The sequence below is a fragment of the Equus quagga genome, chromosome 18 (genome assembly GCF_021613505.1).
Source record: "Equus quagga isolate Etosha38 chromosome 18, UCLA_HA_Equagga_1.0, whole genome shotgun sequence".
Lineage (NCBI taxonomy): Eukaryota > Metazoa > Chordata > Mammalia > Perissodactyla > Equidae > Equus > Equus quagga.
This window is the reverse complement of record NC_060284.1, coordinates 14,830,678-14,848,577: the sequence shown is the minus strand read 5'-3', so window position 1 is coordinate 14,848,577 and position 17,900 is coordinate 14,830,678. Positions and strand designations below refer to the sequence as shown.

The window sequence follows — 17,900 nt, the reverse complement described above, 5'->3', positions numbered from 1 at the left end:
AGTGTTACTAAGACAGAGACTGACGGAGAGGGGCTACCTTAGCCAGGGTGGTCAGGGAAGGCCTGTTTAGCTCTTAAAAATTCTACTGAGGGGCCGGCTCCATGGTGTAGTGTTTAAGCTCAGCATGCTCCATTTCAGCGGCCCAGGTTCACGGGTTTAGATCCCAGGTGCGGACCTACACCACTCATGAGCCATGCTGTGGCAATGACCCACATATAAAGTGGAGAGGACTGGCATAGATGTTAGCTCAGAGCTAATCTTCCTGAAGCAAAAAAAAGAGGAAGATTGGCACAGATGTTAGCTCAGGGCTAATCTTCCTCAGCAAAAAAGTAATAATAAATAAAAATAAAAATTATACTAAAAATTCGGCACTAAGGTGGATAGTTATTTTGGCTAGAGGAAAAGGAGCAAGTCTGGGTATCATACTTTTTAAAAGGTATAATGCTTTCAGAAAAGCAAATGGGCTGATAAGGAGGTCTTAACGACCTCTTTGATTCTATTATCAAGAATAAATGTTTTCAGTTCTCTTCATCTTTCCCATTTATTGCCTTTCCCCATGTACAAATCTCTACATATCCCTTCATATCTACAGCTAAAAATCAAATTAAGTAGTTTGATACAAAGATAGTAAACAATTAATGACCAAATGAGTGTTATGTAACTATAATAGAAGTGAAGGGACCATCAAGGCAAGAAGAAAGATAATAAAACTTGGAATGAGAGGATTTGGTTCTAGTATTCTTAGCTTCGCTACTTAATATCTATATAGAGTTCTGGAAAAATCATGTATTTCTCTGAGCCTCAATTCTTTTATTCTATAAAACAGATAACACCATCTGTTTCATTAAATTGACATAAAGAATGAGAAAATATGTGAAAGGGGTTTACAAAAAATAAAGTACTGCCAAATGTTAATTATATACTCATCTTGGGCTGGAGTGGTGGGGATGGGAAAGGTTTCAGAAAAGAAAAATGTGAGCAGGGTCTTGAAAGGTTAATAGAATTTAGAAAGAAAGGAAAGAAGGAGGAGGGTTTGTGTTTTGGACCAAGAACACAAAACCCAGAGGCAAAAGAGCATAAAATGAATTTGATACAGCAAAAAGACTAGTCATATTAAAGCACAGGACTTAGGAAGGCTCGTTTTAGGAAGCAGAGAGAAAAAAGTTATGGTCAGATTGTTGAAAGTTTTGAATGTCGTTTTTTACTTAATCACTGCTCTTTCATGTTTTTCAAAAAGTGCTTTTGTTAAGACTTTGAAACAAACTTTATTTTAAAAGTTGCTTCATTTTGTTGAGTGTCAATTTACTTTGAAGCTGGTAAAATTACTTTTTTGGTTCTCATAGTAAGGTGAAGTGTTCTGAACAAAGTTTCATTAATATTTCTAGGTTTCCAAGGGCACTAGTAAAAAACTAACCTAAAAAGATGGTAAGAAGAGCTTTATCAATCATAATTCTCCTTGGACTATTGTCTATACCACCCAAATGTCACAGTACTTTATCATTTATAGTTATATGAGTAATTCCCAAAGTCTTCAAGCGTGACACTGTGTCATTGCTTGATTTTATAATACTTATCCTTCACAAAGCAGTATAGTATGACATACACAATTTTATTGATTTAATGGTTTTTACCAAAAAAAAATTTAAAATAAAATTCAAAAAAATTTTACAGTACATGCCTTTAAAAAATAAGTAAAACTGCTTTAAGAAGTTTATAGAAATTACTAGAGTCATCTGGAGACACACAGGGATCAGAAATATTTTACGCTTTTTAACAAATCATTTCCTTTTTCCCCCACAGTGTAGAACTAATTTTATTCTGATATTAAAATGTATCCTAATAAAACAGTCTTTCTTTCTTACCCTCTTTTACAAGTCATTGAAAAGCTTACTAGAGGATTAGTGAACTTACAGTGAGTTAATCTCATCCTTTCGTAGCATTTTGGGATCACTTAAAGTGTTCTCTACAGTACTTTTCAATACTGATCAGAGAGCCAAAAGAAACAACAGAATTCCTACGTCATCTTAAAGATCTTGTAAATTCACATTTGATTATAACATATTATGTCGAAAGATCACATAATCTAGAGCAGTGCTATCCAACAGAAATATAAAGCGAGCTACAAATGCAAGCCACATATGCAATTTAAACATTTCTAGAATCCATATTTTAATAAAAGTAAAAAGAAACATGAAATTAGTTTTAATAATGTATTTTATTTAACCCAATAAATCCAAGATCTTATCACTGCACATGTAATCAATATAAAAATTATCAATAAGATATTTTACATTTTTTTTGTAGTAAGTATTCAGAATCCAGTGTGAATTTTACACTTACACAGCATCCCAGTCAGACAGCCACATTTCAGGTCCTTAGCTTCATGTGGCTTAGCAGCTACTGTATCAGGCAGTGTAGATGTGGAGGTTTCTCCTAATCACCAGTGCTACAACCCAATTTTTAAGAAACCTCAACCTATGAACTTAAGTCTGCCACACACACACATCTCTCAGAAGCACATTTAGGGGAAACAAAATCTTCAGAGATGAACTCTAAAGAAAAGTTCATTTTCACTTTAAGTACTCTTTTTACTTTTACTCTTTTTACATTTTCACTTTTAGTACTCCAGTGGTTGTTTTAGCAGCACATATACTATACCTGGAATAATACACAGAAGATTAGCACGGCCCCTGTGCAAGAAGGACATGAAAATGTGCAAAGCATTCCATATTTCTAAAAAGATAAATAAGTGAGCTAATGGATATGTTCATTAACTAGAAGGGATGGATCCTTTCACAATGTATACATCTATCAAATTATCACAACATATATTTCAAATATCTTACAATTTTATTTGTCAATTATACTTCATTAAAGTTTAAAAATAAAATGGTATTCAATTTTTCATCTACAACAAAAGATACCTATGAGGATCTTTTCAAAATAATACTTTACATTCAGAGTAGAGTATTGGGATTGTCTCTATTTACATATGCTCACTCAGTATACAATTTCACAATGTTGAAAGTAAAAGCAACACTAGGAAATGAGGAATTTATGTGATTTTTCACTTTATTCTTTTCTTAAATTTCTCCTCTCACAAGCAGCCATAAGGCATCAGAACCACTTGGAAAACTTAACCGGTTGGCCAGAGAGAGGGGAGTGGTTTGTGGCCAATGTGAAACAAACAGCTCCTCAGAGTAAGACAAGTAGTACAGCAAAAACATCTGTAGCACAGAGATAAGGCAGGAAAGGATAGGAAAGGCTGCTCTTTCTCCAAACTCTTAGGCTTTTGGTCAACACTGCAATAAACTAATTATCTAGCAAGTCTATTTAGCTCTCCAACTGTTTACAACTCTAAAATGATTTAATTTAAATCAGTACCTAATCTTAACTATGAAATATCTTTATAATACATTGCATCCATGAATGCATAATAAATTAAACTACTGCTACTGTGGAGACTTAACTATGATTCAAGACTTTATTGCAACCTTCCAAATATCAAGTATTAGGACAGGTATAAAAATAAGCCAACATGTTCTAAAGTATTCACTAATCACTATAAAATTAGGCCATTGACTGCCTAATTTCAAATACATTGAGCTATAATTGCTTAAAGAAGAACATTTATACATAGGAGAAAAAATAAGATTTCAAGAATAATTTGACTTTAAATGGATGGGTTATAATGTTTGAGTTTTTAATGTTTTGAAATATAGCCTTTTGGGGGAGGGGGGCACCTGGTGGCACAGTGGTTAAGTTCATGTGCTCTGCTTTGGCAGCCCGGAGTTTGCCATTTCAAATCCTGGGCACAGACCTACACACCACTCATCAAGCCATGGTGTGGCAGCATCTCACATACAAAATAGAGGAAGACTGGTACAGATGTTAACTCAGTGACAATCTTCCTCAAGCAAAAAGAGGAAGACTAGCAACCCATGTTAGCCCAGGGCCAATCTTCCTCACCAAAAAAAAAATATATATATATATATATGTAAATATATGTATAAAAAACATATATAAAAATATATGTATAAAAACATACATACATATATATATATATATATATATATAGCCTTTTAATTATCTAGGCTAAATCAGTATGTCAAGGAAAAGTTATTGAGACCTTCTTGTGTTATGTGCATCATGAAGGATAAAACGGTATTAAGATATCCCTGCCCCCAGAAGTTTATAAGATATAAAATAATACCTATGGTCTATTGCTGCTTTCGCCATCCAGTGGCAGAGCTGAGTACTGCAGCAGAGACTGTATGACCCACAAAGCCTAAAAATTTACTGTCTGGCCCTTAACAGAAAATGTTTGTCAACCACTACTCTATACAAATTATTCTTGACTGAAGGGAGAGGACAGTGTAAAAAAACCACTAAACACCATAAAATTTTACTATATCTAGCAAACTTTTAAAAAACTATAGTCTTCACTATAAACACTCAGCTTTCACTATAAAACATCAGTCTGGCTGATGGTAAAATAAAACTTGTACACTAATTCTCACCTAGGCATGTCTGCTAAGAGAAATATATTAGAATATTTATGGTGGTGAGTTAAGATGTTTATCAAAATGGGCTCATGTATTTTAAAAGGTTGACAAAGACTTTAATAATCATATTTCCATGTTGTCCAGCTTGACCATCCTCATCTAACTCATCACTCCTGGCCGTAAATGACTTTGGCTACTTCTCAAAATCAAATTTACCCTGAAAGTAGAAAATTCTCATTATTTGCCACACTTATGTTCTATAAAGTTGCCAGGGATGCTAGAGTCGTGAATGCTGAATCATTGTCCCTTAGGGAAACAGAAGGTTAAGTCAACTCATCAATATATAATCTTGTTTTATGTGTTTCCGCTTAAAGACACCTTATTTAATATAACATTGAACTCATGGCCAATAGCACTATAACTCATGCCTGAAAGAAGTTTATCTAACACACGTATTTTCTCCATAAGACACATCATGGCCTTCTTGAGCTTAGGAACACCAGGCAGCATTTCAGCACTTCACTGAAACATTTCTTTAAACAGTGAAATCACCAACAAAAATGCAAAAATTACAAAAATGCACTAGATAGACGACAAAGACTTGTTTATAAGAGTTGAAACAAGAAAGCTAAACACTCCCTTGTTGGATCTCAGCTGGGAACATAGCAAATTTTTTGCTGCTCTCCCCAAGCACATGTCTGCAAATGACTGGGAAAGCACCCTGAGTACTGATTTCGGAATTATAAATAAATTTCACTAAATGGGCAAACTTGAAGCACAGAATTGGTGAATAACGAAGGATCAATGTACAATGATGCATTACTACTGATCATCTCTAAATTATGAGTTAAAAATTATTTTTGAGCAAGAGCAACATTAATAAGTACACAGTCATCCAAAGTAACGTCTTTGGAGCCACATTTCCTTAGTATCTATAAAACAAGTGATGTGTGGGTATTCCCCTCTTCCTCATTCCACACAGCATACTGCTGCTTTGAGACTCAGCCTCTAGTTGGGCAAGTCTGAGCCCCAGCTTGGGTTAGGTTCCCCTGACCTTAAGTTGCCACATTTTTCCCAGTATCTCTACTCTATCACTTATCACAACTATATAACCATTTGTTTGCTTATGACTTACCCACTGGATTGTAACCTCCCTGAACGATCCTGGGTTTTTTTCCCCCAGAACTTTTTGTCTAGTAGAAGGCCTTACTTATAACACATTGCAGTTCAGTTAACTTGTACTGAGTGAATAATTCAATGAAATGAGAAATTACAAGGACCTAAAGTATAATGACTATCATATAAAAAGACAAATGGGTAAATTTAAGTAATAAATAGGCAGAATATGTACAATTTGCCAACCAACTATATGTGGCAATTTGCAAGGATTTTAGATTGCCCTGGTTTCTCGATTGAACGAAGGTGTGCACACAGCTGGGCTACTAACAAAAGAACAGAATACAGGAAGAGTACATTTGAAGGGAAAGATGAATTCTGTTAAGAACAAGCCTATAACCCTATTAATCATCCCTTCACCTATGCTATTTCTATGCTTGGTAAACTTTATTGCTTGATAAGACTGTATTCCTAATTATTACCCGTGTTGTAGTAACTTGTTTCTCTGGTCAACTTCCCAACTATAATGTAAGATCATACAGGGCAAGGTTTATTTACTTTGTGACTCCTGAAAACCTAGTACAATATTCAATTGCACTGAATGTGAATGAAAACATCCAGGAGAGAGTTGGATATTCTGAACTGGGGCTTAGGAAAGAAGCCTTAGCTGGAAATAAAGATTTAGAATAGATCAAAACACAGGTGGTATTTTAAAGTGTAAGAGAGGAATAATTTTTGAAAGAATCAAAGACAAAACTCTGGGATGACCAGCCTTTAAGGGGCGCATCAATCAAGAGGAGACAAATGAAAAACACCGAGAAGAAACAATCAGAGATCAGCCAGGTGAGAGGTATGGCAAACACTACTGATTACAAACCAAACAGCCATTCCTATCTTCTTTCTGGCTAACGGATAGCTAACTTCTTCCAGAATAGAGTAATAACTCAAGGAAAGACGGAGCTTCTCCCAGTCCCATGGTTAGTATAAGTCAATCACAGTAATCACTTTTCCTTTTGCCAGTGACGGGTGTAGGGGTGGCCAATGAGATGTAAGGGAAATGCTCTGGGAACTTGGGGGACTGTCCTCCCTATAAAGAGATACCTACCCAGGAGAAACCCCAGCACTGCCTCTGCTTTTGGATGATGAAAATATGATGCTTGCTTTCTTACAACCCTGAGAGTACACATCTGTGACACAGTGAGAATAGTAGAGTACAAAGAGAACAAGAGCCTGGGTCCTTGCTAGTGTTGTTGCATCTCTGAATCAATCTTGGAACCACCTATCATTGAACTTATTGTTAAAGAGATTCTGTTACTTGGAGTTGAAAGCATCCTGATACCACTGGTGTCCCAAAAGCAAAAGGAGGATAGTGTTTCATGAACGATATAGGAAAGTCAAGAATGTACCCACAAGAGTGAGAATGATTTTGGATGCAGCAGTTACAGCTAATCATGGTAAGCACTAAAGAAAACATTAACTATGTGCAAGCATTACTCTAAAAACTTAATACATATAACCTTATTTAGTCTCTCACAACAATCCTATGAGGTAGATGGAATTGTGGGCAAAAGCCAGAATCTAGTAAATTGAATAATAAGAGGGATATGAAAATGGAATAGTAAATTTAGACATATCAAGAAAGTCATCTGAAGGAAAGGAGAGAGAATTGTAATAAGGGACGGATAAAGGAAGTTTTAAGACGGTCAAGAAAGGAAGAAAACAATATAGCGGAAAATAAGACATATAAAAATAAATAAAATACATAACAAAAGAAACGATTGCTTAAGTAGGGTCACAGAGAAGATAGGAGGGCTTGGTAGCAAGGGTACCGACGAAATTTGAACAAAATTAGAAGTGGGCTCTAGATTAAAATAAAATAAATAAGGACAAATTTATAAATTTGAAGGCAAGAGGACTAGGAAAGCCAAAAAGTTCATAGATGCTATCAATGCTCTTAAAAATTTTGTTAAAAAGGAGAGCCACTACTAAAGAGCTGAGTATACAAGTAGGGCATTTGATAAGAATGGCGATGGTTTGGTACAGCAATTATAGGAAACAGGAAGGAAACTGATCAGAACAAGTAAAGGATTACTAAATCTTCCTGAGGATCTAGGCAAAACCAGAAACCATGACAAATGGATACTCACATCATTCATGAACATTTTATTAAGGACCTTCCACATGCCACAGCACCTTTCCAGGTACTGGGGATACAGTATGAACAAAAATCCCTACCTCATATACTTCACATTCCAATAGGAGAGATATAATTTTAAAATATTTTAATGATTAAAAACATTTAAAAAAATGCTATATGAGATGTTAGATGGTGGTAGGAACTAAGGAAAATAAAGTAGGAAAGGGAAATAAGAGAATTAAAATTTTAGATGGGGTGGCCAGAAATGCCTTCACAGAGACAATGACATTTGTACTATGACCCCAAAAAGGAAAGGGGGAAAGCCACACGTATATATGTGGGGGTATAACATACCAGGTAGAGGAAAATATCCAGTACAAAAGCCTGGAGGTGAGGGAACGACAGGCATCTGTGAGGCGCAGCCAAGTCAGAATGATGATGTGGGGTGGTAAAGGTGTTGGGAGATGGTCAGAGGAATAATAGGTGGCTAGACAGTGTAGAGTCTTCTAGAACACTAAGACTTTGACTTGGATTGAGGGAAGATGAGAAGCCACTGGAGAGTTTTATGCAGAAGAATGACGGGATCATTTTGGCTTCTATGTTAAGAAAGACTGGGGAATGATGGTGGGCAAGGACAGAAGATCAATAAGGGGGCCAGTCTGGGGGCCTAGTGGTTGAGTTCATACGCTCCACTTAGGCAGCCTGGGGTTTGCTAGTTTGTATCCTGGGTATGAACCTATACACCTCTCATCAAGCCATGCTGAGGCGGCATCCCACATAGAAGAACTAGAAGGACCTACAACTAGGATATACTGGGGCTTTGGAGAAGGGGAAAAAAAGAGGAAGATTGGAAACAGATGTTAGCCCAGGGCCAATCTTCCTCACCAAATTAAAAAAACAACAAAAAGGCATACCTTTAAGAAAAAAAGAGAAGATCAATAAGAATGAACTGCAATAGTTCAGGTGGTTTGGACCACGATGTAGCAGTGGAGGCACTATTTTATTTATTTTAAAGGTAGAGTCGATAGGATTTCCTGATGAATTAGATGTGGGATTTGAGAGAAACCAATAATGACTCCAAGGTTTTTCAGCTTCAGTAAACTGAAAGAAAAGAACTGCTATTTACTAACATAGGAAGACAGAAGAGCCGGAGGGGGAAATTAGGGAGTTCAATATGAAACATATTAAGTTTAAGATGCCTATTAAGCTTACATATGGTAATCTCTAACAGGCAGTTGAACATATAAATCCGGTATTCATAGAAGCAGTCAAGAGGGAAGATAAAAAACTGTGAATAGAAGTGATCTTCAAAACCAGGAGACTAAAGATTATACTAGAGTGAATGTAGACAGGAAATACAAAAGGTCCAAGGACAAAGTCCTAAGATTCACAAATGTAGTAGTAATAATAACTACTACTAGGAAGGTGAGGCCTCTTCCTTAGCCCCAGGAGATGAATCTTAATTATTCAAAACCAAGTATGATACCTGTTAGAGTAAGTCTGTGACTCAGTTCTGCTCAGCACAAGGCTAGTCCAATTTGTATCCAGGGGAAGGGGGCAGTAGAAAGGTTTTCTTGCTTTTTAAAGAGAAGAAGCTTTCTTCTACTTTACAATCATGACTGCATTAACACCAGGAACTGTGGCAACCATTATGCAATCATTAGGAGCATTAAGCCACATGCAGAGGATGGCAGGGGGTAAAGATGAAAAAAACATGGGATACCCCATATATTGTTGAGCTGCTAAATCAACTAGCTGTAGAGCCACTCTGCACCTGGATTTTTTGGTTATTATTCAATAAGAGTTTTCATAACTTATGGGCAATAGTACCTGATTATGATAATCTCATTTAATTTTCATAACAATGCTTAGGGTACCAAAGAACAAACTGAGATCCTAAAAAGGTTAAACTTGCAAGGCTCAATAACTTGGCACTTACATAGCATATGGTGAATTGAAGCTCATCTAAATGCAAAAATCTATTTTAAGTGATTAAAAGTTGTGGATTTAAAGAGTGGACACAACTGAAAGACAAAGGGATGGAAGTTGACAACTTTTAAAGTGAGGCTAGGAAGTAAGAGACTGAAAGAAAGGGGCAGTGTCAAAAGACTAGAAGAACAGATGTAGTACATTAGTGAACAAGCTAAAGTAAGGAGAACTCTTCTTGAGAGAAGAATATTGGAGTCGAAGATTTTTATTGTTTGAGTAATCTGGATGAAAACTAGATGCGGGCTGTAGCCATGAGTAGGGAGGGAACTGCATTCTGAGTGGTCAAGGATTGATTTAGTTAATATTTATTAACATCTACTATGTGGCACCCTATTTTATGCACTTGAATACAGTGGTGACTAAAACAGACAAGATGGCCTGTGGCACTCTCACTCTGCTGTAAAGAAGAGACAATAAACAAGTAAGCAACTAGAACTTTGGTGTGAACGGAGTTTTGGGCCAACACAGTCAGAGGCACTCAGTGGTATCTGATTTGAGATGAAGTTCCCTGGATGTGGTCTGGCTAGCAACTGAGGCCTTTACTCAGGGTTACAAAAAGAACATGAATTCGATGACAATCAGGATGACAATGACTAGCAATTATGTGATTATTTCAAATAATTTTACATACTCAAACTAGGAAATAAATGTTTAATGAATGATCATTAAGTTTTCCCATTCCAACTCTTCAACTCACTGCTTAATAAACTACAGACTACTCTTTTTTAGACTTAAGCAAATGACTATCTGAAAACAAATATGGAGTCTTTGCAAAATGATTCATGGTTTCATTCAACATCCACTAAGTAGAATAAGCCCCATGAGGATGAGAGTTGTATATTTTGTTCACTATTCTATCTCTAGAACAATGCCCAGGATTTTTACTGAACTGAATAAATGAGAAGATTAATAAGGACCTACTGGATGCCAGGTATTATGTTAATCGCAAAGATAAACAAGACAGCTCTGGCCCCTAAGGAGCTTACCATTTAAAGGGTCTAACTAAAATCTCTTCATCTTCACTTGTATCAAAGCACATAGTTAAGGAGCAAGGTTGCTAAGAATCTAAAAGTAATCTCTCTCCTGAATAAAAGGAATTTATTGTAGGCTTTATATGCTTTTAAATTTAAAAAATAAAATACCATTCTATGCTGAAAAATTACTATTTGTATCATTAGGTACTACAATTAGATGACCTGTTATAAACAATGATTATGATAAGTCATAGGGAAATAGTAATTTCAGATTACTCTTTCTAAAAATTTTAATTCTTTTCCTTCTCAAGTCCTTTCAAATACACTTTTTAAAAAATGAAGTGAGAATATCAGTTAATATGAAGCAACATAAAAGAAGAAACAGAATCAGAAGGCAAATTCCAGAGCGATCACTGCTATAAATAGAGACATGAAAATGTCAGAAGAGAGAAGCAAAGTCCCACTAAAAAACAACAACAAAACTATATGCCAAGTGAGTTTTATATCTCATACCCATCCCTCTTCAGTTAAGTATTCCATTGGCAAAGATCCTCCATCTTCCAGTAATATTTCAAAAAGTAAATCTTATGAGTAAAAGTAGATGTCTGATTACAAAAATCAAGATGTTTTCGGTTCTGCACAGATTCTTCTTCCCTTGGTACCTAAGAAGCAGAAAACTTCCATCTGAAACTTTAACCCACTCACTGCTTCATATAGAATTTATTTCATGAAATAAACAGGACAACATTAGGAATCTGGTCTTGGCTCTGCAATTAACCTTGTCACTTTGGACACGGCACTCAAGCAATCTGGGTCACAAGTGTCTCCACCATAAAATGAAAGAAACAGACTAGATGATCTTTAAGGTCTTTCCGAGTCTGATATTCTAAGGAAAGCTTGAGTGAAGCTACTCTTCAGTGCAATCTAGCCTCAAAGGCCCTCAACAGTCATAACCACATATTCAATAATTTGTTGAGCTCTAGCTTTGCAGGAAAATGGTAAGTATAATAATACAGAATTCAACTTGATATTTATTAAGATTTACCAACATAAAAGCACTAAGCTCTACTGGGGAAAGCAAAAAGTAAGATCCAGTTCCTCACTAGCCCTCTTTCCTATACAGAGGAAAAAGGAGAGAGGACAAGATCTCTGTATTTAGAACATTTACTACAGTCTAGCTGGGGAAACAAAATTTAATTCAGCTTAATCTGTACTTATTAAATATTCTTTTTGCATAAAAGGGCAGTTTTCAAACTTTGATGAGCCTAAGAATCAAATATGATGCTTTTTTTTTTAATGTAGACTTCCCAAAACATGATTCACTAGGTTCAGGTGGGGCCCTGGTATCCACATTTTTACAAAGCACTCCAGATGACGCTGGTGACTCTTAAGAAACATTGCCCTAGCCTAGATCAACAAAAAGGTGACAGGGTTCAAAAACAGAAAATGTTTCTAGACCTTGAGTTCTAAAGACTATATGACCATAAAAACTAGAGAACAAACTGCAAGGCATTAAAAATAAGCAAAAGTCTGACAGAGCACAGAGATTTGCTATATTTCAGTGGTTCTCAAGTGTAGGTTGCACATTAAGGATCAATCTAGGAAGTTTTTACATATACAGATAGGTCAATTAAATCAGAGTCTCTGGGAGTGGAGGTTGGGGATCACTGGAATTGGTTAGTCAGGTTAAGTTTCATGAAAAAAGATAATTTTTTATCGGACTCTTTTTGGGCTAAAAATTTAGTGCAAAAGGCAAATGTAACAGAAGTGAAAGCCAATGATGCATAAACATACGATCCAAGTAGGGAAGGGGAAAAAAAAAAAAAACCATGTTTTTGACCATAAAATAAAGAGAATGGAACAGTAAATTTATTTTAGACATTTTGGTTTTTTGTGTTTTTTTTAAAAGATTTTATTTTTCCTCTTTCTCCCCAAAGGCCCCCAGCACATAGTTGTATATTTTTAGTTGTGGGTCCTTCTAGTTGTGGCATGTGGGATGCTGCCTCAGCATGGCTTGACGAGCCGTGTCATGTCCATGCCCAGGATCCAAACCAGCGAAACCCTGGGCCACCAAAGGAGAGCACGTGAACTTAACCGCTCAGCCTCAGGGCCGGCCCGACATTTTGGTTTAGACGCAACATGCAAAATGAGTCTTTGAGGTAGCTGCAGACACGGGTTTGGAAACACATTTCGGGAATAAGTATAGGATCAATTTAAAGTAAATTATGAAACCATATATATCTATTCTGCAGTTTCATTATATATTATATTCTGCAGCATTATATATCAGCTTTATTATAAGTTATTGAAATGCATGCTATAGAATTAGCTAAAACCACTCAAGAACTGGGTAGCAGGGGCCGGCCCCGTAGCCGAGTGGTTAAGTTTCCACGCTCTACTTTGGCGGCCCCGGGTTTCACCGGTTTGGATCCTGGGCGCAGACCTAGTGCCACTGGTCAGGTCATGCTGAGGTGGCATCCCACATGCCACAACTAGAAGGACCGACAACTAAAATATACAACTATGTACTGGAGGTCTTTGGGGATAAGAAGGAAAAATGAAAAATAAATTTAAAAAAAAAAAAGAACTGGGTGGTAAAGACCAATTTTTTGAGACAGATGCTTTCAGGAGTCCCAAAATTTCAACCCAGCATTATCCCTAAAGTAATGGGAAGCTGGGAGCATCATGGCTTACTAGCAAGGGCAGGCAGCTCTAAACTTTTCTCACTAAACTGATATGCAATTTCCTATACATTCTATGGCACTGCATTTTATCTCCTATGATCCTGGTCAAAGGACAGATCCTGCTTACAGACAGGACGCCAACAGATGTGTGCAACTAGCCAAACACTCTGTATATATTCAAAGAGGCTCTTTGTATGATATACTAAGGATGTTCCTTCTCTCACTATATTTGAAGCACCCTCTAAAGTAGAGAATGACATTGTAGCAAACCCCGCCACTTCTCCCATAAACCTTCCACCTTCACTGAAGAGTTCCTAAAAGGCAGATAAAATTTATTTTACCTTCACAAAGAAATTTGCCTCAAGTATTAATTATTCTAAAACATTAAACTGTGAAGAACTTTATTCAGAATTCTCAGAAGAGTCTAATCTAAAAACTCTTGATAAGCTTCTTTTGGCAGATTGGCTATTTTGTGGAGGAATCAAATATGTAGACAGTACAAACACTATCATAGGTGCTGTGTGTAACACGGGGGAGAAATTAAAATTAATCAACTCTATCTTTGTCTTGAAGAGGCTTACAATCTAGTTAGTGATGTGGACTACAAAGACATAAATCCCCTGAACAATGTATTTGAAAAATAACACTAGTCATCTTCAGACAGTTATGTATACATGTGTGTGTATATATATGTACACACACACCATAAAGCACTATATACTTCAGTAAGGCACATTACTAATCCATCCAATGCAATTAACAATAAAGAAAAACAAAATTTTATCATGTAATACAACACATGGGTTCTTCAAATTTTGTAAGTAGTTTATTTTTACTACCTTACATTAAGAGCTTCCTTCCCATGGCGAATTTTGGCCCAAGTCTTGATAAAAACTAATGCAAATATTTTTAAAATCCAGGGAAGAAATACTAAGTTGTGAATCCCACTTTAGAAATTACAAAGAGATACATTTCATTGCTTGACTTTTTATAGATTCTTCCCATTCTTTCACATCAGGCTGCCTGAGTTCAAATCATAGCTCTAACACTTACTAACATGTGACCCTGGGCAAATTAGTTAACTTATCTGTACTCCAGCAAAATGAAGATTTTAATAGCACCTATCTCCTACAGCCATTGTGAGAATAAATGAATTTAATATATGTAAAGCACTTAGAACAGCGCCCAGTATATACCACTAGCTATTATTAGCTATTACTATGTTTTAGAGCATGCTATGCAGTAAAGACAGAGAAAAAGACTTAGACCCTACTGTCATGGACCTTACAATCTAGTAGGAATTCCAAATAAATGATAAATACTATTACAGTATTATCACCATGATATGGTACATGAGAACAAATAGGAATCCCCAAATTTGAGAGTTCTGGACAGGCTTTCTGGAAAAATGGAAATCACTGGGCAACAGTAAAATCAAAGAGGTGAGAAGTGTTCCAGACAAAGAGAAAGATATGCACCATGGCCCAAGGGCTCTACAGTTATGAATAGGTGGGAATGACAAGGATGGTAAAAGGCTGGATTTAGGGCAAATCGATGGTCATGAGGAATATCCTAGTGTTCTTCAATCTTTTAACAGCCCTTCAATCAGGATATATGACCAAATTTAGCATCCAAATCAGAGAAGAAATGTGTAATAACTGAGGGTGAGATGATACTATGGTAATGTCTGAGACAGAAAACAGACAGAAATCACTGTGTAAAAACATAAGACTTTTTATTATCCTTCATTGTTCGCTACTTTTCAGAAATAGATTAAATTTTTTTTTTTTTTTTTTGAGGAAGATTAGCCCTGAGCTAACATCCACTGCGAATCCTCCTCTTTTTGCTGAGGAAGATAGGCCTTGAGCTAACATCTACCCCCATCTTCTTCTACTTTATATGTGGGACACCAGCCACAGCACGGCTTGATAAGTGGTGCATAGGTCTGTGCCCGGGATTTGAACTGGCGAACCCCGGGCCGCCAAAGCAGAGCACATGAACTTAACCACTGTGCCACCAGGCTGGCCCCTGCTCTCTCTTTTTGGTATGCTGGTAAAAGGAAAAAGTTGCATGACTTACCAAAGGGCACATGGGTCAGACTTGAATCTAGATCCTCTGGGACCAAGTTCAGAGTCCTTTTCACTATATAGGACTGTCTTCAGTTTCAGACATTGGTCAAACTGTTGTTCTCCACAATGTTCCAAAGTTACATTTGTGTTAACAACTTTGTCCTTTAACATGCAAGTATTTCCTGCTTCCAATCACACCAGTCTGAAACAGAATCCTAGAAACTCAATAAGAGATATAAAAGTCATTAAGACCAATGACCAACCGACTGATCAAATACCCTAACAACATCATAGACCATTTACTTTAATTTGAAGTGGCCACTTTCCTCCTTATATCTAACCAGACTCTGTTGTGACTGTGCACTGGGAAAATACAGGACTGGTCTGAATGACACACAGCATGCAGCATGAAGTTATCAGATCCCTCTGGCTAAGAGTTGTTAGGAGGTAGGTGATGGGTATAAAGGTGACGCAGGAAGCCTATACAATTTTGCCACTCTAAAATGCCTGTTCAGGGGCCGGCCCCCTGGCCAAGTGGTTAAGTTCTCGCACTCCGCTTCAGCGGCCCAGGGTTACGCTGGTTTGGATCCTGGGCGTGGACATGGCACCGCTCACCAGGCCATGCTGAGGCAGCATCCCACATGCCACAGATAGAAGGACCCACAACTAAAAATATACAACTATGTACCAGGGGGGCTTTGGGGAGACAAAGGAAAAATAAAATCTTTAAAATGCCTGTTCAAAGAGTGCTAATGGATTATTTTTCTCCAGTAGCTATAAATAAGAATCTGTTAATATTTTACAGATTTAAAAAAAAAATCCAATAGTGAAAAGTCATGCTAAAAAAGATTCACTCAGTCATTTGGTAACCAAAAAAGCAGAAGGTAAAATGAAGAACCATGCCAGTACATGTAGTAGCCCAACTTTTACTATCTTTACTAATCTTTTCATTCTGTTATTTGATAAATCTAAATGCCCCTGCCAGGCTTCTATAACCTTAAAAATACTGACTTCTGTTTCATCCTGAGGATGAAATATGGATATCAATTTCTGTGATAAGAGTGTGACTGTAAAATATAATTCGGCTGAATATTTAACCAATCTCTCAAAGCACAATAAACCGATTTTAGATTAGTTACAATACATCCACTTTTAAGAGGATTTATACTGCAAAGGGGAATAAACACAGTCAAGAAAAATCTGATTTCATCAGTTATAATGAAAACACCTAGAGCAACTAGCAAAGTACAAATGGCTTTGAGAAGATGGAGTGCACTCAGAATCAACCACATATAGTCTAATCCAAAGTCACTGGTTACAGTTTTCCCACAATTCAGTTGCTGTTGCAGAATCCTGGGTTTCACCAAAACTAAGATCTGAACATAGCTGTTTAATGCAAAAAATTTACAGAAATGGAGTACCATGGACTGTCCCTTTCTGATTATGAAATACCAGAAGCTGAACTAGACGTTTAATAATACCAATTTCCATTTGTATAGCACTTTCCTCTTTCTGAAGAGCTCACAGATACCTCATTCAAGGATAGCAAGGCAGGTTATGATCATTATGTAGATGAGCTCACAGATACCTCATTCAAGGATAGCAAGGCAGGTTATGATCACTATGTAGATGAGCTCACAGATACCTCATTCAAGGATAGCAAGGCAGGTTATGATCACTATGTAGATGAGAAATCTGACACAGAGACTAAGTCACTTGCCCAAGGTCACAAAACCAACTAAAACGTAGAGGCAGATATTTTTCAATATTCATTCAACAAATACCTAGAATGCTAAGACTATGTGTTAGAGACTGGTCAATGGTAGAGACAGACAAGGTCCTTGCTCTCCAGGAGTTTACATTCTAACAGACAAGAGACAATAAACAAGTAAAGACACAGAACACAAGATAATCTCAGATAAATGCTACAAAGAGAACATGGTAATGGGATAGAGAGTGACTGCAGAATGGCACAACCAGAGGTCAGAGATGGTCTAAGGCGGTGACATCTGAACTGAGGCCTGAATGATGAGGACAAACCACACACGTGAAAAGTCTTAAGAGCATATGAATCAGGCACAGGAAAAAGCAAGTATAAAAAGTCCCAGAGGCAAGAAAGATCATGGACAGCAAAGTGGCTGAAGTAGAATGAGAAGGACTGTTTAGAGACGGTGGCCTGATAATATGGAGCCATCAGGCCACTCAAAGAGAAAAGATTTAAAGTGCAATAGAAAAGACATAGGTGAGATGATCTGAATTTAAGCTTCAAAGAAATCCTTCAAGTTATTATATGAAAAACAATTATAATACAATCAGGTAGCCACTCTTGAGCTTTACAGGTACTGGTAATGGTCTGTTCCTTGAAGATCATTCCTAGAGAGTCGATACATGGGTACTTATCACTTTGGACACCTTACATGTATATT

At 36.8% G+C, this 17,900-nt stretch overlaps 1 protein-coding gene and 1 non-coding gene across 5 annotated transcripts in view; one reads left to right on the top strand and one right to left on the bottom strand.

Moving 5' to 3' along the window:
• Window positions 1-17,900, bottom strand: part of DNAJB4 (DnaJ heat shock protein family (Hsp40) member B4) — a 44,923-nt gene that overhangs the window by 24,745 nt on the left and 2,278 nt on the right. For 2 of the 4 annotated variants that reach the window (XM_046645222.1, XM_046645221.1), the window contains one exon: window positions 15,485-15,689. The exons of 1 other annotated variant lie outside the window; for it this stretch is intronic. The gene's annotated coding sequence lies outside the window, so the exon portion shown is untranslated. Of the gene's footprint in view, window positions 1-15,484; window positions 15,697-17,900 lie in introns of all 4 variants that reach the window. One more of the 4 variants, XM_046645224.1, reaches the window with a different exon arrangement.
• On the top strand, window positions 2,629-2,735 carry LOC124230145 (U6 spliceosomal RNA). The gene has a single exon (XR_006886085.1). It is a non-coding gene; the product is annotated as a U6 spliceosomal RNA (small nuclear RNA).